General features: G+C 40.9%; 2 long non-coding RNA genes across 2 annotated transcripts in view; one reads left to right on the top strand and one right to left on the bottom strand.

Moving 5' to 3' along the window:
• Positions 1-21,835, bottom strand: part of LOC107321053 (uncharacterized) — a 380,448-nt gene that overhangs the window by 46,314 nt on the left and 312,299 nt on the right. The window lies entirely within an intron of this gene.
• Positions 9,281-17,630, top strand: LOC146762540 (uncharacterized). Its single transcript, XR_014945638.1, has 2 exons — positions 9,281-9,552; positions 14,723-17,630. It is a non-coding gene; the product is annotated as an uncharacterized LOC146762540 (long non-coding RNA).

Genomic DNA, 21,835 nt, shown 5'->3' with positions numbered 1-21,835 from the left:
TGTCAATCATTTTGGCCAATTAAGCATAATAATAAACACGAAGCAAGGAAAAAAATGTGGGCGGTACTGCCACAGCAAAGAGAGCGGTGTCTACACATTTTGAACGCCTGTCTATATTACGAGGTCAGCTCAATGGAAAACCATCTACAACTCATTTCCCAGGTCCAAGAAATATCCAGATCCACAGCTGATTCATTTCCTGTACTGACCATGCTATTCACTATGCAGCAAATGGTAACAGGATTACATTTTACACATATTTCCCTCCATTTTTGTTTCCTGAGTACTCCCCTTGTTAGTTCTAAGGTATACTTCAGACTAACAGCAATTCAAATGCTTACTGGGTTTATCTCAAAGTTTGTGAAATAAATCATGTGCTATTTGCATGCAGCAAGCTTACTAGCTATGCTGGTAACAATAGCCTTGGTGATGATTTCAGCTGACAAGGAAGTAGTTAAGACATTTCTGTTTGATTTTCAGCTGCTTTCTAAGCTTATCTTGTAATCAGTCACATGTTCCCATTTGACATCCAAAAGAACAATATCACTAATTTGCAGAGAACATCAAAAGTCCTTCAGTATTATGATTATTTTTATTGATGGACTACTTCTCCCTCCAACTGCTCAGTGACCCTTCAACAGTAATTGAGCAGACCTGCAGCAGGAATTTATACCTAGTGTACAGGTAAGGCAAATGACAGGAAACAGAAGCTGTGCAAATTGCCTCCGAAGGCAATGCATGCACACCTCCTGGTACATACAGGCTTATGTTGCCATGCAATTAGGAAACGGAAGGAAAAGTTTGAATAAATATAGTAGCCGTAAAAAGTAAAACCACTGAGAGATTAGCTCAAGTTCCAGTCTCTCTCCCTGACAGTAGCCCAGCTCCTGAGGCAATCAAAATTCAGGGACAGCAAGCCCATGTGGCAGCATGTATCCATGGCATCTCCTGGGGGGATAAAAAGCAAGTAGAGGAAGATGAGGAAAACCTGGCTTGCTTCCAGATTGCACTTTTATTTTGAACAAATATGTTTAAAGAGTTTAGACAGAGCCCCCATAGACCTTGATAACAGTATTTACTTGCTCAGCTTCAAATAAAGCCACAAAAGGACTGCGATGAAATCTGGTGCAATCATTCCTTTCAAAACCAGTAACATATATGTGTATGTACATATCTCTATATACAAATATCTATATATGAACACACATGAGGGCTGCTCCGAAAGTAATGTCTCCTATGTTATTATGTCAGCCCTGAGGTGGATGGTGGTAGGATGGCAGTAGAGGTCGAATCTTCCCACCAATATTCCCTTTCATTTTGGTGCCATGTGACAGATGGCAGAAGAGGGGCAATCTGACAAAACGGTGTCTGACATGGGACTACATAAGAAGCAGTGGTGTGGAACTGGCTGCCTCCATGCAGAAAAAAGGGCACCTGTTGATATTTATTGACACTTGCTGAGTACTTATGGAGACCACATAGTGGATGTGAGTACTGAGAGGCAGTGGGTAGTCTGTTTCAGAAGCTGTGATGGCAATGTGAAAGACAAGAATTTTCTCTATCAAATAGTGTTTATGTGCTCTTTATATCTGTTGTAGTTTCCATGGAAATAAAAAGGAGGTATTACTTTTGGAGTAAAGTATGTATGTGTGTATGTGTTTGTGTGCGTGCATGCGCATGCACACCTTTCTGCAAGAAAAGACTGAGAGCTGAACCTGAAAAAAACTTATTTTGAAGCATAATAAGTCATGTATCATTTCTATTTAGGGGATCCCTGGTCTGTCCTTTGCTTTCTACCAGTAGTGTAAGGTACAGGAGCCATTTTGCTTGAGGAGCTGGTCTTTCCCTCAGACACAGCTCTTGATGAATGTTTGTGCTGGCTGGTTGTACACTAGCTCTGATTTTTGAATTATGTTTTTATTTTCCTTTTATCATTCCCTTTGGTTGAAGCAGTGTCCATAAATACCATATAACCCAAATGCTGAGATGGTGGAAAAACAAGGAGCATTGTATGCAGGCAAATCCCTCCTGCTTTCTCTCTGTCTCCCCAGATATACAGCCCATATCTGGTTATCCATCCCAAAGTCACCAGTGCTTAAGCAAGTGGCTGGCAGGTACTAAATAATCAGAGGAGCAGGAAAAGCTTTTGGGGATACCTGATCCCTTCTGCAGCCCAGATATTACTGTTGTGCTTTGCAATAGTTGTGAGCATGCTCGAGGTTTACAGATCTCTGCGAAAGGCAAGCTTTGGTTGGACTCGATGATCTCTAGAGGTCCCTTCCAACCCCTACAATTCCGTGATTCTGTGATTCATGGCTCATGCAAGACCAACATGAAACAAGCTATACTCAGTGAGCGTTGATTTTTAACCTTTCTAGCTCTACCACCAGGTGACTCTGACATTATGTCATTAACTTGCTCTTCATATTTTAATTTTAACTATTTATGCATCCTTCACATTGGTGTTCAATCATGTGTTTGAATGTCAATCATTTGTACATTTGTTTCCATCCATTTTTTCCCCTCTGTCTTGATCTAGGTGATAAATCAATGAGGCTGCTCTTTAGATTCAGAGCCTTTGGAGATTAGTATGACTGAAGAAAAGATTGTATAAAAAGGGAGTTGTGGGGGTGGAACCATTACACTTTTACAGTGAAATACTGCCAAGGAACAAGCACAAAGAATAAAGGTTGGCATATGTTTGGAAACCTTGGGTTATACCTACACTGCATCTGGCAGTAATATTGACTTTTGTGTAGATTTAGCCTGAGCTGACTGAAAATAATGAAGGTTTTGCACAATGAGTTTAACATGGGCTGCAAAAGCCAAGCCAAGGTGATAAGATATTCACACCAGCTGATGCGTTCATCAGCAAGGCTACTATTACTGGTGCCAAAAAGAGCCAGGTTGTAAGCTACTTGGCATTTGCTACGGCAGTGAGCACCTGTATGCAGAGATACAGCTAACACTAACCTGCCTAAAAAAAAGAACACACAAAAAACACATATACCAGCTTCTTGTGGATAGGTAGATGTAGTAGTTTGACCTGCAAGGGCTTGCATCTTCTGCAGCCAAACTCTCCAGACCAGAGCTCAAGCCAGAGGTGCTGTTTGAGGAAGCTAGTGTTTCTTTCTCATACAAAGAAAAACAAAATTTTCATCATTTTCAGTTACCAGGTCTTAACTTTCTGCTGTGCAAGTATTTACTCACTTAGTGTTCACAGAAAATTTACTCGGAACTTTAATTGGAGGCCACTGTAATCAATGTAAAGACCAGGAGGAAAGTAAGCAGATCTTTGTCTTCTAGAGATTTTTCAGTGGAATTTGGGTTCCCAATTATTTAACACTGACCTGAACTGTTTTTAACCTTCAGAATAGGTTTACTCAACTTTTCTAGCCTGCAGAGAAAGAAAGAACTTGTCATTAAAACCAGTTGCTTCTGACTCACCCTCTAAAGCAATCAGGTATCCACCTATCTATCAGCTGTGGGGGGATGTCTTCTGATCAGGCTACAGATAGCTTAAAATTGTCCTATCTTTGCAGCCAGAAACCTTAACTATATATCTACCATCCTGTGCCACAAGAAAAGTCCTGCTGTGTACTCAGAGTCTATATGGAAAGGTTTTCTTATGTACAAATGCCTAACGTAATGGATGCTGATACTGACTCAGGCGTCATAATTGATTCAAAAAGTCAATGATATTTTCCCACTTGATCCCTGTAGATGCATCTTCTGTGATAGATCTGCAGAGAAGCAGTGAATGGGAACTGACATTTGTAAGTTCAGCCCCTGTACCTATAGGAGAATATACAAGACAAGTTAGTTTGACAGCACTATGGCAGTCTGGGTTCTTTGGACATCCTGTCAGCGAGAAATTGGCATCACGGCTCTCTGACCATCCACACACTGAAGCTCCCCTCCAAAGTAAACCAGAACATTAGAGATGCATGTTACACACTCAGCCTGACACCAGCACTATCAGGATACAGCCAGGATGCACAGTATAGGTAAGAACTGAGGAGATCTTTCACACCCCTCAGCTTTGACACATCCACTGAGTCTGGCCTGGACTAACAAGTCCCAGAAGGCGAGGAAGTTTAACTTTGCTTCTGATGCTTTCAGTATGAGTAAAGAACCTTCTGTTTTGTGCACTATGCAGCTGTTCACTTAAGCTTCACATTTGAGTATAGTTTTATAGTGCAAACAATTTCTGTGGCAAAGGCAAGAATGTAGTTATACTACAACAAAAATCCATCAACTGTGATGCTCAGAAGTAAGGATGCTTTCTTGTTTTGCACCAGAAAGAACCACTCTTACCACACTGCCCAGATAATTCTACCTTCAAAAGATATGCACTGAACGTGTCTGTACTACAAAAGGAAGGAAACAGACATCCCTTGGGATTCATTCCTGAAGGGTAAAGGGGTCCCAGAAGGCTGGACACTTTTCAAGAAGGAAGTTTTAAAGGCATATTAGCAGGCTGTTCCCTTTGCTGTAATATGAGCTGGCAGGCAAGAAGTCTGGCATGGGTGAAGAGGGAACAATTTCTGAGGGTCCAGAAGAAAAAGAGTCTTTCTCCTGTTCAAAGAAGCTGTTAGGATATGCAGGGAGGAAATTAGAAAGGGAAGAGCCCAGCTTGAATGACACTTGTCCACAGTGGTAAAAGTGAACAAAAAACATTTTTACAAATACATTAACAGTAAGAGAAGGGAGGGCTAAGGAGAATCTCCAGCCCTTACTGGATATGGTGGGGAATGTGACCACGGAGGATAAGGAAAAGGCTGAGGTTCTCACGTACCTTTAAATTATCATTAAAAGTCAGACCAATTTTCGTCTGGGTACTCTACCTCCTGACTATGGGATAGGGAGCAGCCTGACATCAGTGCCAGGAAAGGTTATGGAACAGATAATCTTGAGCGACTGTTCCCCTGTACTCATCTGTGGTGAGGCCACACCTTGAGTGCTCTGTTCATTTTGGGTCCCTCACTACAAGAAAGAAAACGAAGCCCTGGAATGTGTTGAGAAGGGCAACGAAGCTGGTGAAGAATTTGGAGCATGAGTATTATGGGGAGCAGCAGCTGAGAGTACTGGGATTGTTTAGTCTGGAGAAGGCTCAGAGGAGACTTTATAGCTCTCTGCAAGAAGGTTGTGAAGCGGATATAGTCCTCTTCTCCACCATAAATAGCAAGAGGATGAAGAGAATTATGTTGAGTTGCTCCAGGGGAGGTTCAAGTTGGATATTAGGAAAAATTTATTCTATGAATGAGTGGTGTTACATTGAAACTGAGTGCCCAGGGACATGGCAGAGTCACCGTCCTTGGAGGTGTTCAGGAAATGTTTAGATGTTGTACTAATGGGCATGGTTTAGAGGGGAAAACCATGTCCACTACTGGTGGTAGGTGGACAGTTGGACTAGATGATCTTTTCCAACCTTGGTGATCCCATGATTCTTTGACAAAGTGAAGAGTACAGTTAACTGAGGATACATTCTTAGAATTCTCTCTCAAAATTCAAGCAAGAAGAATGCCTGATATATGCCTGATATATTTTTTTGCCTTACACGCTTGATAGCACCCACTATCATCAACTTTTTACATGGGTAAACATTTTAACTATCAAATCAACTTTTTACACAGGTAGATAGAACAAGGCAGAATGATTTTAAACTAAAGGAGGAAAGATTTAGATTAGATATCAAGGGTAAGTTTTTCACTGAGAGGTTAGTGAGATGCTGGAACAGGCTGCCTAGGGATGCTTTCAAGGCCAGGTTGTATGGGACCCTGGGCAACTTGATCTAGAACTTGATCTAGCTGTTGGCAACTTTGCCTGTGGCAGGGAGGTTGGAATGTGATGATCCTTGAGGTCTGTTCTAATCCAACCTATTCTATGATTCAATGATTCCATGATCATCCAGTAACTGTATCTTCTTCAGGGGCTGGATTTGTGAAAACATGGTAGAATTATTCTAACCTGAAAGCTGGAGAGCAGATCTGTTGCCGCTGATATACAGCATAATTTTTTGGGTTGTTCTCAGTTGACTGAAGCCTGGAAGGTCTTTGCTATATGTTACCTTGCCTCCAGCACCAGACCTTCTCACACACAGCTTAGATCTCTGTAGCAAAAACAACAACAACAACAACAACAACAACAAATGCATTTTTCATCAGAACATCTTAAACTTGATACCATAAGCTCTTCTATCTTTCCAGCCTGCCCCCACAAAGCTCATTTACCATTGCAAAGCACCCTGGTCCCACCCTTTTCTCCATGTCCAATCTTCTCACTTCAGTCCCCCACAGTAAAACTGAGATCTCCCAGTACAGGGTACGTTCTGAGACGAAATAACTCCCCTGATCTATTATGTAAGTCATCCAAATGCCTTTTTTATTTTATTTTTTATTTTTTTCTTCTTTTAAATTCTGTATGAATTTTGATTTGTGCCTCATCTGCCTCTGGTAACAATTTACAGACAGATATTTATATTTGGAGAGGAGCTTGAGATGTCTAGTGAATATTTCATTGCACTCAGAAGATGTCTGCTTCTAAAAGTCATTTACATTGGTAGACACCAAATGTATGGGTTTTTTCCTTGCGTGTGTGTGAGACAGATGAGTAAATGGTTCTTAACAAAGCTGAGAGAAATTTAAAACCCAAACTTGGACAGAAAATAGGTAGCTTTCCAAGCCTCAATCTGTGCTCATATGAAGGGATATATTATCTCTGCAGAATATGCTTTACTATCTTTTTCAAGTAGGAATCCCCTAACATTTCTGAAGCTATCTTAGATTTCTTCTAAGGGTGTCACACTTCAGAGAAAGGGGCAAATTGAATGGTTGAGGGTGTGTCTTTTGAAAAAGTACTTCCAGAAAAAAAGCATCTGAGAATGCGTGAAATGCATGGCTAGAGAGGAACCAAAGGACATCTCTTTCCTACTCCTCTAAAATGAAGTGCAAGCAAAATAGGCCTTGTTCAGAGAAATGAGACCGATAAGGCTCTTGCAGGAAGTATTCACGTAAACTAACTGAGCAAGAAATTCACTGAGCTGTTTCTAGCTGATACCCACTTTTCACCAGAATCACTGTTCTGTGTAATATGTATATTAAGTCAATGAAAACTAAGTATTTTTAAATAGGTATTTATTAGTCCTTGCAGCCGTGAAGATAGGAGCCTTCAAAATTCTGAATGATTCCATACAGGTCATGAGCTCCTTTTTTTGCTCTATCAACTTGTAATAGAAGAACAAGGAGATACCCGAGGAAATAAAAAAAGTAATAAATGTCAGACTGATAAAAGGCAAAATTTGTATATTTGCTGACCTCAACAAGACTGAGGCAAAGAAGAATACAGAAAGGAATTAGTCATATCTCAGAATAATAAAAATATTCACTGTCGTCTTACTCAGGGGATGACTTTCTAAAGAATAATAGCGTTCCTGATTTAGGCCCTAAAGCAACTTCCTGCTTGCCTGGGTTAGAAATAAACTTCTCTCAAAGGCATTAGTTTGTGTAATTATCTATTTTTGTACGTGTTGTAATTTGCAGAGGAGACACTGATGCTAGCTGGAAACTGGAAACCACAGAAGAATGCCAATTGCTTTGTAGCAAACACCAAAATATTTGGAGTGGGATCTTTCCAGTTCTTTATTTTATCTGAGATCTGTCATCATCCTTGACAAAAATCTTCACTGGTAAAACAGTATATGCTTATTGAACATGCCAGGCATGACCAGCAAGGCAGATAGGCCATTGCTGGGTGTTTGTAGTAAGTTTTTATATGCCAATATGCAAGAAAAGTTTTCCCCAGCTCTTTCAATCTAGAAACAAAATTGACACGACTGTCACAAATGGTAGGAGAGAACCTTGATGGGCCAATGAGATTCTCAGCTCCGCATCTATTTAGTTTTTCACAGCTAGTGAAGACAGACTGAATGAAAAATCAGTAGGAGGCTTATTTTGCCGTTGACTGTGTTGTGTCTCTTTGTTCAGAAAAAGTGAAAACTTCAGTTTGCAGCATCTTCCACTAGAAGCAACTTAACAGCTGCATTAATACAATGTGGAAACACTTTACTGGGATTCTTAGTCATATTCTGATCTATGGCTGTCTACTAGCAGTTTCTAGCTACAAGAACACTTACATTTTTAATGCATTGCTCAGACTTTATGAATATGAACAAGAAATTGGCAAAAATTCACATCGCTTATGATAAAATTCAAACGTTTACTTAAAGAATAAGTAATGAATTCTAACTTTTAAACTTAAGATTTACTTTGTGTGCTTCCAATTGACTATTTTAGTGTCACGTGGGTAGCAAGAGAAGTTGAAAGGATTCCCCACCTAGGAAATGATGACAAAGTTTCAGAGGTACTAAAGCTGAATTCACACTGAAATTCACATCATTTCAGGGAGACTGACAAGCTAGTCTGCTTTCAATCCCACAGCTGTACAGATTCATACAAGACATGAGGTTATATGGTATTAATGAACATTTCATATTCAGAGATTTAGTGAAGCAGCACCCACACTGTTAGTCAACTCTTGATCTTATGGGCTTCATGATATCCAAATTAGGGAACTTGCATGTACACAGGAAAAAATTCACACTTCAGAATAGGGTTTGAGATGTGCATAAGGTTGAGGAGGAAATCTTTTATGAAACACATAAAAAAAAAAAAAAAAGAAAAAAAAAAAGAAAAAAAGAAAAGCAAAGGTGCATCTTAAAACTTAGCACTTTCTAAGATTTAGGTGTAGTTCCATTCATGATTTACAGCTCCTGAACTCTCAGTTCTGAGGACTACTTTTTTTTTCTCCCTGAAATTCAAGGAGGACAGAGGCTTGAGCTTATTGGGTAGGATTTACTATTCAGAGTGTTTAAGGAGCAGTTTTTGCTTTACAGCCTGGAAAGAGTGATAGACAGATGAACAGTCCACATGTAGAACCACCTCAGTGTGGGCTCAGTTGCAAAGGTTACAAACCCTGCAGCACCATTAAAACAGAGATACTTCTATTGGTGGCTAGTGGCAAACCTCTAGTGTGTGTTGCTAATGTCAAACAATCTCAAGGCTCTATGGTTTGGTTAAAGGAGTCAGGGTGACAGAGAACGTCCCCAGTTTCTTGATACCATCCTTCATTTCATTCAATTGTTCTGGGAGAGGAACTCAAGATATCAGGGGCTTAAAGCTGCAGATAAATACCATATTGGCACTATCTTAAAGAAAATCAAAAGCTGTGGATGTCCCTAGTGATTATTCAGAGACGAATAGGTAACAGAGAGCTAGAAGGTAAAAGGGGTGGGGGGGAAGGGAGCTACAGAGCTGAGAACTACCATTGTGGTTTGGTGATTTCTGTTGTCGGTATTCCACATCAGAACATCACGCAGAACAGTGGCAGTAAAGAGTTCTGGTTCCGTGTTACCACCATTTGAGGCATTTCAGGTTCCCGGAGGGGAGGGGCGGCATCCCCGGTGGCCTTGTGAAGAGTAAGCGGGCCTGCACTGCACTCTGGACCGGACCCCAGCCTCTCTCTGCCTCTGGCCGTCTCAGTGGACAAAAGCAGGTATTTCCCTCGCACTGTCGTGGTTTGACTCCTACTTTGGGTACTCTCGTCTCTCTCGTTTCATTTCATTTGGTTACATTTAGTAAATTACCGTTCCTCCTCAGATCATTGAGGTTCTATTTTCTTATCGTTAAAACTATCTATGTGCTCATTTTCTGCCCTGCCCCCTCTCCCGAAGTGCATGGCCCGGGGCTGGCCGGGTCGTGCGGCAAAGCTTCTTCCTTTTTTCCCCCTTCTTTCTTCGCTCCTTTGTCTCCTCTTTTTTTTTTTCTTTTCCCGGGGCCTGTGCCCCGCTGTCACGGACTTACATCTAGGGATAACCCCATGACACCAATATACCGATATCCCCCATGTACAGACAGACCCAGGATCAAAATCACAGTTGAGCACTCTTGAGTTCTGTACTTTTCAGGTAAGCTCAGCAAATAGGACAAATAAAGCTGTAGGCAGCAAATGTCTGACGTCTTTATAAAAATCTTCCACATTAAAATGTCATAAGTACTTCCTGCCTTTACATACATGATCGGGGGCTTGGGGAGAGCAGTGCTTTCTCTTAAGGCTTTTGGAGAAACATTCACTTGTTGGCTGGAAAACTAGCAAACTTGTAGAGCCTAGAGGCTTTCTTCAGATACATGAGCAGCTCCTGTTGAGGACAAGGAAAATGGTGCCTATTCCTGTGAAAAGAATTTGATTCTGGCTCTAGGTATTTCAGAAGGAGGCATTTTCTTGCTTCTCTCTAAGACTCACTTGATTCCTCTTTCAAAACAAAAAAGAAACACCATAAAACACATTATTAAAGACAGCCTTGACGCTGTCACTCCACCCTCTGGCTTTCCTCTCCCTATCTCTTTGTTATTTAAATAGAAAGTCAGATGTAATACACAACTTTAAAATAACCTTATATGGTAATTATGCTGCAACAGTAAAAAATGATCAGTTTCTCTGTCAGACAGCCAAACAACACTTTGCAGTACTTTTTCCAATCTGATGAACATTTGGTCGACAAATATGTTTCTGTTACAGTCCTCAGCTATGATGTCTGAAGTTTACAATGTTCTTTTTGAGTGAAAATCAGGCAAGAGCCATCTCTGGTAAAAACAGCATCAAGGGGAAAACCCCAGTGAAGGAATTTGAACCAATCTTTGCAGCATGTCAAGGCTAATACACACCCTGCCAATTCAGAAGCAGGTGATGCGTGCTGTATGCACATCGTGCAGAAGCAAGGTGCATGAGAATAACTGACCAGATGCAGTATGAGAGCAGAGGCCTGGCTACTGGTGTCCAGCACTCAGCCCTGTATAATGCTATGAGATACTGTGGATTTCCTCCACTTCCTTGGTTGTATCTATGTGGTGGGAGAAGGAGAGCAATGATGCCACCGCATGGTGGGGAAGCAGCCTGGTGCAAATCAAGATGCTGCAGCAGGATATGAATCTGTTAAGGGGTGCCTAAATATATGAGAGAATGAACTTTTCAAAGTCAGATAATTCCCCAGTCAGATACTTGGGTCTGGTCTTGTTCGACAACCTGGACGAAGAGACAGACTCCACCCTCTGAAAGCTCACTGATATAAAGCTGAAGCTGGAAAACTGTGTTGCCATTCATTACAACCTGGACAGACTGGAGAGTTGGGCAGGGAGGAGCCTGATGAGGTTTAACAAGAAGAAGTGTAGACTCCTTCACCTGGGGAGAAATAATCACATGCATCAGTACAGTTTAGGGAGTGATCTGCTGAAGAGAAGGACCAGGGTGTCCTGGTGGATGGCAGGTTGGCCATGAGCAAGCACTGTGCTCTTGTGGCCAAGAAGGCCAGTGGTGTCCTGGGGTGCATTAAAAAGAGTATGGCCAGCAGGCTGAGGGAGGTGATCCTCCCCCTCTACTCTGCACTGGTGAGACCACATTCAGAATATTCTGTCCAGTTCTGGGCTCCCCAGTTTGAAAAAACAGGGATCTCCTTGAAGGAGTCCAGCAAAGGGTCACAAAGATGATAAAGGACCTGGGGCATCTCCCATATGAGGAAAGGCTGAGCAACCTGGGTATGTTCAGCCTGTGGAAAAGAAATCAGACGGGGGATCTGATTTATATTTATTTAAAAGGAGGTGGGAGGCAAATGGATGAGGCCAGGCTCTTCCTGGTGATATGTAGCGGTAGGACAAGGAGCAATGGCCTAAAACTCGAACACAGAAAAGTTCCATATATTTTCACTTAGAGGGTGGTGACACACTGGAACAGGCTGCCCAGAGAGGTTGTGGATGCCCCATCCCTGCAGGTATTCAAGGGCAGGCTGGATGTGGCTCTGGGCAACGTGGTCTAGTGGTTGGTGACCTTGCCCAAAGCAAGGGGATTGAATCTGGTTTATCTTTCATGTCCTTTTCAACCCATGCCTTTCTGTGATTCTGTAATTCTATGATAAACATGAGAAAGAACTTCTTCATAGTAAGGGTAACAGAACACTGGAACAGCTTGTGCAGAGAGGTTGTAAAGTCTCTTTCACAGGAGACAGATATTCAAGACTTGTCTGGACACTTACCTGTGCAACTTATTTTAGGGAACCTGCAGGGAACAGGGAATTGGACTTGATGATCTCTTGTAGTCCCTTTCAAGCCCTGCAATTCTGCAATTCTATGATTCTCATCTTCCTGAAGAGGACACAACTATGACTGCCTAGCAATCACAGGCATCTCCTCTTTTACATGCCTCAGAGAAATTAGAGATAATAGAGCTATGTCACAAGCCTTGGTGTGCGGCCCAGGACAGACAGCTTTTGTTCATGGATTTCATTTTAAACTAAAGAAAGGTCACACGTCAATTACCATATACAACACACTTCATTGAGAGATTACTGAACACTATCAATGAGGCTGTAATAGAACTCCATACTGCATCACAAAAATTCAGCGGTTTGACTTAGCTAATGAATGTGTTAGCCATTCCCAATATCCCAACTGCTATTAGAAATGAAAACATCTCTAACTGCTTAAGACATCACATTCGTTCTGCTGGGTGAATGTAACATTAAATGTCAGTCTATACACACATCACTTTCAGGAGATAGAGGGTGACCGAGGAAGTTAATAGGTTAAAATGTTCATATCTGAATGAGACATACAAATTTGAAGACAGGCACATAAATAAATGGCTTGTAAAGACCAAGCACTTGCATTAGTAGGAGTAACACTTCATAGATCTCAGATCAACCATTCAGGGCTGCAGCACAACACTTCGTATGGGATTGTTGGTAACGGGATTGAAAATGGCCCTGATTTTCTGTAGTAAGTTTTGGCAAATGTAGATTGCTTTACCGTGCTTTGCAATACACCCTACTGCACTCTTAAATCTCTGGTCCCCTGTAAACTGCAGATGGTTCAGTGAGTTTGTCTGACAGCATGGTGCTCTCAGGACACAAAGAAGAAATAAGCTAATGGCACAAAGACTCCTTGTCTGACTGGTTGGTCTGCAGCTGGGGTGGGAAGAACAGCACTATTTTTCTCCTCAGACGTGCTGCAAATGTGAGGAGGGTATACCAGCACTCCTGGGGCATTTTTAATGACACCAGAAGAGATTATTTAACTTCCAAAGGATAACATTTAATAATTAGGTTAGAACCTGCTGTTATCAGTCTTGTCAGTCTTCTACAAGTAAAAAATTTCAAACATCTGTGGAGGGGCCACAGACCAGGGAGAAAACCTGTCTTGCCTCAAACACCAGGCCGAAAATATGTAGGGAAAACATTTTCAAAAGTATCCTGGGATCACTTGCAATTGAAGAGTTTAAAAATGAAGGATGACACCTAAAACTGAATGCCTAGTGGGATCAAATGCATGTGCTGGAATTATTGAAGATGATGCAAGGCACAGGTTTTAAATACCTAAACCACTTTGACACCGTTAGTCTAAAAGTCCAAAGTTATTCACACACCTTGAAGGCTTTTGTCCTTAAGTAGCTCATTTTCTTTTTATCACCTAAATTTCTTCAGGTCCTTGGGGATCCGAGGCAGATTTTTACTTCTTTGTAAGTAAGGTGCTTTTGAAAATCTGCAGAAATTGCTTTCATTTTCAATGTAAAGGCTGTGAATTCATTATATACTGACATTAAACTAGCAGAAAGGAAAGAGCAACATGCATGTTTTCTCATAGTCAGGAAAACAGTGTGTTAAGAGTGTTGCCATCAGGGCTCAGCATATGTACAGCACAGTCTCTGGTAGAATAAGGTTTAAAATAGAAACTGTAGTATAAAAATCACAGAGAAAGAAGGGAAAGCACTTGAAAAATAGACACAAAAGTAAAGCTTACACCACAACTCAGATCAAATTAAACAAGGCCCGCACAACATCTGGTCTGGAGATGGTGTGCTGGCAGCTGAGTGGCAGCTTGTCTGATGGGCTGACAGGTAGGAAGAGTTTATCCTGGCTGGGGCTACCTGTTCTGCTTCCAGCCAGCAGCTGAGGCACAGCCATGCTCACAGATGAGGCCACAAGGGAAGCCAGGAGGAGTCAGGGAAAAGAGGGCTGCTGCAGGCAAGGATTGAAGGCACAGGGTGAGAGGGATGGGGATTACCGGGAAGCTGCAGGAGAGGAAGAGTGGAGTGGTAATTATTGATGGAGAAGATATGGATGTGTAAAGGAGCAGAAAAGTGAAGCCCAGAGATGGTGCACTGCTACCTCGCTTGTCTGAGCTGGGAAGCCCAGCAATAAACCAGTGAATTATGCCCAGACACCTGCAGGCCAACCAGGATGCTTTTGCAGGATACTCAGGCTGAGCTGCAGTGCCTCCCAGCAGGGTACTGCTCAGGGACATTCGGCCAGGTAAAGTGATCAACAGCAAGACCAACAGACATAGAGCACAGCCAGCAATGAACTGCATGGCCTGTCCACCAGGAAATATCAGAGCGCACCTAATTGTGAAGTCTCAGCCAGACCTGAGGCTTCAGTGCTGCTTGAAGCAGCAGCTTCACAACTGAGTCACTGAAGGAGAGAGCCCAGAGCCCAGCTCCTCCCCCCAGCTGGTGCAGCAGCAGCAGCAGATGACCTTCCTTAGAACTTCCCCAGACCAAATTTTCACATTTTTTAAGCTACCAAGACTGCTGAAAGTGTTTGATTTTGAAATGTCACGATTGCACAAGAAAGAAATATGCTTTTAATTTACCTATTCTTTTTTTCTCTGTTTCACAGATCTGACTGTCCTGAAGGTCACTTTCAAAATCCCTAGAGGCTTCAGAGAAAGGGAAGCTGATTTTTGAGTGTCTCACAGTGCCAAAAGAGGAGAAGCTCCCTTTAGACCATTAAAAAAGAAGCAGCCATTTAACTAGGCACCCCAGAAACTGATTTGCCAAGTTGCTCTGTAAAAACTTCCAGTTTTCTGCTGGACTTTTTCCACACTGCCTTGCTTTATCTCCTGTTCTTTTTGCCTTGTAAAGTTTCAGTCCAGCACAGATATTCACTTATGTCTGTGAAACTTTCAGCAGGTGCTTTGGTCTGTCAGGATGATTTAAGTTCTAGTTTCTCATGTTGGGGCTCGGCTGTTGCTAACACTCATTTGCTTAACTACCTCACGTAGCAGAGTTCAGCACATGTGCAAGAGTTTGCAAGAACGTTTATAAAAAGGTATTATATGAGGGCTATAAATATTTGGAAATTGGCCAAGAACAAGTTTTGAAACTGTAAAAGTAACATTGGGGGTGAAATGACAGGTTATAATGGATATAAATTTGCGAAGTGTTTTAAATAGTTAAATCCCATTTTTCAACATCGCAAGCACCATATGTTGTACCCAACAGGACAATTCCAGAAATAATTGGTGATAGCATAAGGCGGCACTGCCACAGAGATACTGCTACCAACTTCCCTTCATCTCTCCTTTTGCCAGCCCAAGAATTTGCACAACCATGTAGAGAGCAGGAAATCTGAAAGGGGGCAGTTTGGCAAGAGAGGATTTGAGTGGAGGAGAAGAGAAACACAGAGGTGAAATAAAAAGATCATCTTGGGATTGTGTTGCTGGCTGCTATGCTTGCTTGAAATACTGGATCAGGAGTGTGAAATCACGGAGCACCACTGACTTTCTTTATGAATCTTAAATATTATGAGTAGAAACAAACACTGAGTTACTTATTAAAAAAAAAATAAGCAGCACTTAAGAGGATGTCTAAACTGAAATAAAATGGACAACTGAAGCGCTGAATGAGAAAAGAAGCTTTCACCCACAAGTTGCTTGTTTAAACCAAGCTGAGCTAGCCAAGAGCATCACACAATGCCGTAACTGCTACTGTTGGCCTGCATGAGCTGACTTCGCTTTTCATTGTAGTTCAATCATTTTGCAAACTACATTTCATGTATTTAATCATAGAAACAGAGTATTCTGAGTTGGTGGGGACACACAAGGATCACTGAATCCAGCTCCTGGCTCACACAGTACTACCACCCAAAATCCAAACGCTGTGTCTGAGAGCAGTATCCAAAAGGACTCACAAACTTTGACTGATAAAGAGGAAACTGAACATTTACTTCACATTTCTTCTGAGGAAGGCACTGGCAAAGCCAGCATCTTTTCCACCATCAGCTTTCCACAGAATCATAGAATGGTTTGGGTTGGAAAGGACCAACTCTTTGCTTTAATTGACCAATTTGAAAGTATTTGGTGGCGTCATGGTGAAAAGAGTGTAGTACTTGATGAAGAAATGTTTCAGGTGGAAGTATTGAGAAGGAGAGAGCCTTGGAGAGTTTGTGAGACAGAAAGTATGAAAAGTTTTGTTCAACAACATAATCTGTATTGACTCACCAAAATGCCACGTGACTTCATAAGACCTCCCTCACTTCCCAAATTTCTGTCCGAGGAAGAGGTATTTACTGCCCATAGAAAGGTACACCAGTTGCTCCACACATGAACCAACTCAGAATATTCTGGTGGGATAGATGAACAGTCAGATAAAATAACACATGGTAGTAGAGGCCATGAGAATGACAGTACACGTTCTGATCCTAATTTCTTTCTTAATTTCTTCTCTGTCTGTTTGCAGGTATTTTAGAGGCAGCATTGCTGAGTACTAGAAATGTGAATTAAATATATTTGGGTTGTAACCAGTGAGTTTGAATCCTTGGAATGGAAAGATAAATAAATGAGGATACGATTAGTCTATTTATTTAAATCTATTTGCAACACATCTTGTTTTACACAGCCCAAGCTGTAGGTTTAAACTGACTGATAGACATTTTAATACCCATGCATGTCTTCAGCAATTAAAAGTCTTAACTCCCCTATCTCACTGTCTCTCAGTTTTGAACGGATAGCAACTAACCTTTTTCCTTTACATTTTTCAATTACTCTTCTTCTTAACTCATTTTTTCAGGAGAGATCATCCAGAAATGTTTTAAAATTTGCAAAAAAAAAGAGTTGTCCAGAAGAGAAGGTATATGGCTGTTCCTACTCTGCAGGAAGACCTAAACGAGAGTCACTTGAGGTGCAGCCCAGGTGCCCAGTCCATGTAGGGAGCAGCTGCCAGTGGATCCAGGAGCTGGCACACAGACAGTGGCACCCACTGGGCCACCACCCCTCACATACCCCAAGGAAGTCACCACTTGAGCCCAGGACAGTGCTGCTCCAACCCTACCAGACTACTGCAGTATTAGGAAGGGAACGGTGCCATCCTCCAGCCACGTCCCTGCCACCAAGCAGCAGACAAACCTTGTGTGCCACTTCTGCTCCTCCAACTTAATGCTCTGCCTTTCATAGCAACCAGATTTATACCTGGCCCACCATGGCAGCAGCTTCCCTGAAACCCAGGAGCACCAGAGCTGCAGGCTCCTTGGGATGCCGTGTCTTACTGTAGCCCATCCTTTGCAGTGACCACAATGGCAGCAACCATGCTGACACCACACAACTGGTGGCCCTGGGCAGCCCCACACTGCCTAATGTGCATCTACAACTGATGGGCCAGCACCTCACTGCAGGACCCTCTGCAGACATGAGGGACAGCAGCACCTAGCTATAAGTTCATATGTTTGAATTGTAAATATCTTCAGCTGTTGTGTTCTCTTATTTATCTATTTATTTGACAATTCTGAAAATAAAATGTTTGAATAATAACCCTTTTCAGTTGTCATGTTCTTCTAGTCATTAATTCACTAATTTACTCATTTAATGGTGAAATCTCAGATTGAATTTGTATTTTGACTCTAAAGGAAGAAAAAACAGTTCTAACTCTATTCTAATGGTTTTCTTTGTTAGTCAAGCTATAGATTCTCAGCTGCAAGGAATAAATGACTGAGTGATGTCTGCATGCCACATGCACTGAGAATGTTATTCCTAATGATGGCTTCTAAGGGAAAGTTAAGAGAAACTAATTAAATAACAGCATTTAAATTATTGAAGATTCAGAAAAAGAATGCCGCCTGCTTAGTAGGATGAATGCTTACAAGGTTAACCCTCTGCATTGCCAGGCAATAATAACTCTTGATTTAGTTTCTGAGGTAACATTTACCAAGGGTCTGAGAAATTAGGTGCTTTGGAGAGGCCGTCCCTGAAAGAACGGGGAGTTCAGAGGCTATGAAAACAAGCAGTGATTCATGACAATTCACTGGATTTTTTTTTTCTCCCTGGAAATTAAGGAAACTACTAAAAATATTGAAAGAAGCTTCCTTTAATGTAACTTCTGAAGACATTATAAGAACCACACTATATCAGGGTACTCTGAAGAATCTTAACAATCACAGAATCATAGAATTGCAAGGGTTGGAAGGGACCTCAAGAGACTATCCCCCTGCTGAAGCCTGTACCCTATAATAGCTTGCACAGGTAGGCATCCAAACAGGTCTTGATTAGTATGGAACTTCCTATGTTCTTTTAGGCCATTTGTCCTTGTTTTATCCCTGCACACCACTGAGAAGAGCCTGGCTTCATCCATTTGCCTCCTACCTCCTTTTAGAGATTTATTAACATTTAGTAGATCCCCTCTCAGTCATCTTTTCTCCAGGCTGAACAGACCCATGTTTCTTACCCTTTAGCCTGGGTAATGCTTGAGCATAACCTGGAAGTTTTTTGCTTGCAGCTTAAAAGATTGCCCTTATTAAATAGAAAATTAGCTCTGTGATGCCTTCTCCATTGAGGTTACTTACCAATAAAAAAACCAAAATATTTGATTTAATACAAAATGTGCTTCAAGTTGTACAATGTCTCTGCTTGTCTAGATGTAACTAATCACAGCATCTGACAAAAAGCACATAAAAGGAACTTACAAAAGAGATTGTGGGAAGGAATGATTCAAAGAAAAACAGCATATGCAAATAATAGGAGAAGGGCAAACAAAGCATCTATCATTATAAAAAGAGGAGGAACATAAATTACTGAAAGAAAAACCTGACAACATAACTTTAAGTATGTTGACGAAAACAATAAGATAGTCCAAGAGCCAGTTAGGATTTGCTAGAGAAAAAAACTTGACGAACAACTCATTCATTTTCAGAAGATGATGGCAAGCTTTGTGGTTAGAGAAAAGTATACATATAGTGTATCTTAATTTTCATAGAATCATAGAATGGCCCGGATTGGAAAGGACCACAGTGATCATCCAGTTTCAAACCCCTGCTATGTGTGGTGTCACCAATCACCGGACCAGGCTGCCCAGAGCCACATCCAGCCTGGCCTTGAAAGTTTTCTATGTTGTGTCACAGGACAACTATATACATCAGCTAGGGAAGTACAGAACTGAGGAAACAATAAGAAGGAATTCACAAAGCTGTCTGGAAAGCTGTATTTGTAAAGAAGACATGAGCAAGTATGGACATGTGGACAAGCTGCATGGTGATTCTAGTGTTTAGCAAGTGTTTGTCCTGGTGATATTTAATATTTTCATTCATGAACTTGATGAGTATACTTTTTAAATTTGGATATGATAATCAAACTACATGTACCTACAAGCATACCAGAAGATAGGATGAAGTTGGAATTATCTGGGTGGGTGTTAAAGTTGGGATGATTATAAGAGACTGTAATTCAGCATGGACAACTAGAAGGCACATAGACAGGAATCATCACCTTGAATGAAATCAGTCCTGGAAATGACTGTCTAGGAAACATTTCTACAGAAATCTGAGGATCATAATGACTTAGTCTCTACAAAAACCAATAATGCCATGCTGTTGTGGAAAAGGTAAACTAAATGAGACCATGTCAAATAAACCGTATCCTCAGTTCAGAACCCCACAATGTTTCAGTTGAACATCTGTCCTGTTCTGAGTAGAACATCTCAAGAAAAGTAGAGATTATTAGAAAAGACTCTAGAAGAGTTCATTAAAAAAAAGTGTAAAAATTATAGCTTTGGCAGCAGGTTGAGTGAGTTCTGATTTTAGCAGAAAGCAAAGGAAAACCTGTCTCTCCAGCACTCTCAGAATGACAAACTGTGACTGGCTTACACGATTACCAGAAAGACTCATGTTAAATGTAACTAGAAAAGATTCTAAAACTGTGAGTACTGAAGAGAAAGAATAGATTTCCTGGGAAAAATTTTGTTGGAAGTCCTTAAGGTCAAGTAAGACAATAACTGTACTGGAGGACATAAATACCCCTGATCTTCCTTCCAGGACAAGGAATGGATTTTTTTAAGAGATATTAGGGCAATGTAATTAATTTTCTTTCTAAATGGGTTTGAAATTGTTACTGATGACTTTATCAAGGAAAAGTGCTCAAAATGTCCATTCAGGAACTTGTGCCACATTTTATCTGGAAGCATGAAAAATTCTCTTGTGTACCAGGAACTCCAGATGAAGCTATAGGATGTGGGTGAGCTTGCAAGATCAGGTCAGAACTGGATTTGCTAGCACTTACCATGAACTGCTGCCTTTGTAAGGGCTTTTGCTGGAATTGAATTTTTCTGGAATTGTTACTTTGCTCAGTCCAAAATTATGACCTTGGCAGATATGCTTTGAAAAGAATATTCCAAGAAAAATTGCATATGTCAATGACTTTAAAGCAGAGAAAGGGCCAACATCAGGATTACTTTCTTGTTCTGGAACTTCTGTCAAAATAAAAGCGAGCTTTCAATCATATGGATGAAATATTGAAAGCCAAGAAAGACTGAAACAAAATCAGCACAACTGTATAAAGAACTTACTATGGAATAAATTCAGGACCAGACTTGATATATTATGATTTAGTGACATGTCCTTCTATACTTAACTATTACCAGAAGTGCCAGTCAAGAAGGATTCTGTGCACCCAAACTGAGCATACACAGCATTGTATTTATGTCGGCCTAAAGCCTGAGCTAACTTCATCATCTTACAGAGGAAAAGTGGAGGGAGGAAAGAAGGATTTGTCTTTTGTACTCGTCCCAAGAATTTGATATAATTCTTCACGGTTAAGGGAACAGTATCACAGAAAACTGGCAATGGGTTCGTTTATGCATTGTCTTTGTTACTATATATGATGACCCCAAAAAGCTGGATTTTTAACATAAGACACCATAAAAAGCAAAAGACGAGAAAGACAGTTGCAAAAGCAGAAAGGATGGTGCTGGCATACAGAATGACTGAAATCAGAGAAAAGAAATGTTAACTGTTTGTCCCTGATTATGTAGGAATTTTCCCTTATGATTATACTACCCCGGTGTCACACAAATTGTTTAAAATAATTCAGTCATTTCTCCTGGGTTTCAACCCTGCTAATCAATCATTTGGATTTCTTTTTTTTTTTTTTTTTCTACCCAGTTTTACATCCCACTATACTAGCCCTTGGATGACCCAAGTACAAATTCCTTTCCATAAATGGAACTTGCACCTTCCAAAAAAACCCAAAAAACTTATAAATTGCTGTCACATCAGCTTCACATTTCTATCCGGCTTGGTCAAAGCTACAATGTAATGTTCATATTTATTTCTGGCAATTTCCTTTCATAAATCTGTCCCTTCAGTGCCTTATACACATACATTACTTTCTTCTGAGTGTCTTCTTACCATCAGTAACTTTCTGGAGTTGAAGGACGTAGGATTATTCACAGTGTTTCTGGTGAATAATTACGTCATAAACATTTTGCCTAATTAAATCATATAAATAATTGTGAAAAAAAAGATGAAAAATTAAAAACAAAAATATTATTCCAATAACCCTGAGCTATGAGATCTTGGTGATTTCTTCTAAGGGGTAGTAAATAACAATATTCTATCCCTCACTTGGGACATGGCTTAAAAAAAATAATGCTTGAAGCAGACTGCATCTGTTTCATGGCACTTTGCAGCTGTTTTGATTTGTGAAGATTATAGATTTTTCTGATGTTTTCATGAAATTTAGTCCAGTCC

This window comes from Coturnix japonica, chromosome 1 (genome assembly GCF_054131305.1).
Source record: "Coturnix japonica strain WE chromosome 1, WE-NBRP24, whole genome shotgun sequence".
In the NCBI taxonomy this organism is placed as follows: domain Eukaryota; kingdom Metazoa; phylum Chordata; class Aves; order Galliformes; family Phasianidae; genus Coturnix; species Coturnix japonica.
This window is presented reverse-complemented; position numbering and strand designations above follow the sequence as displayed.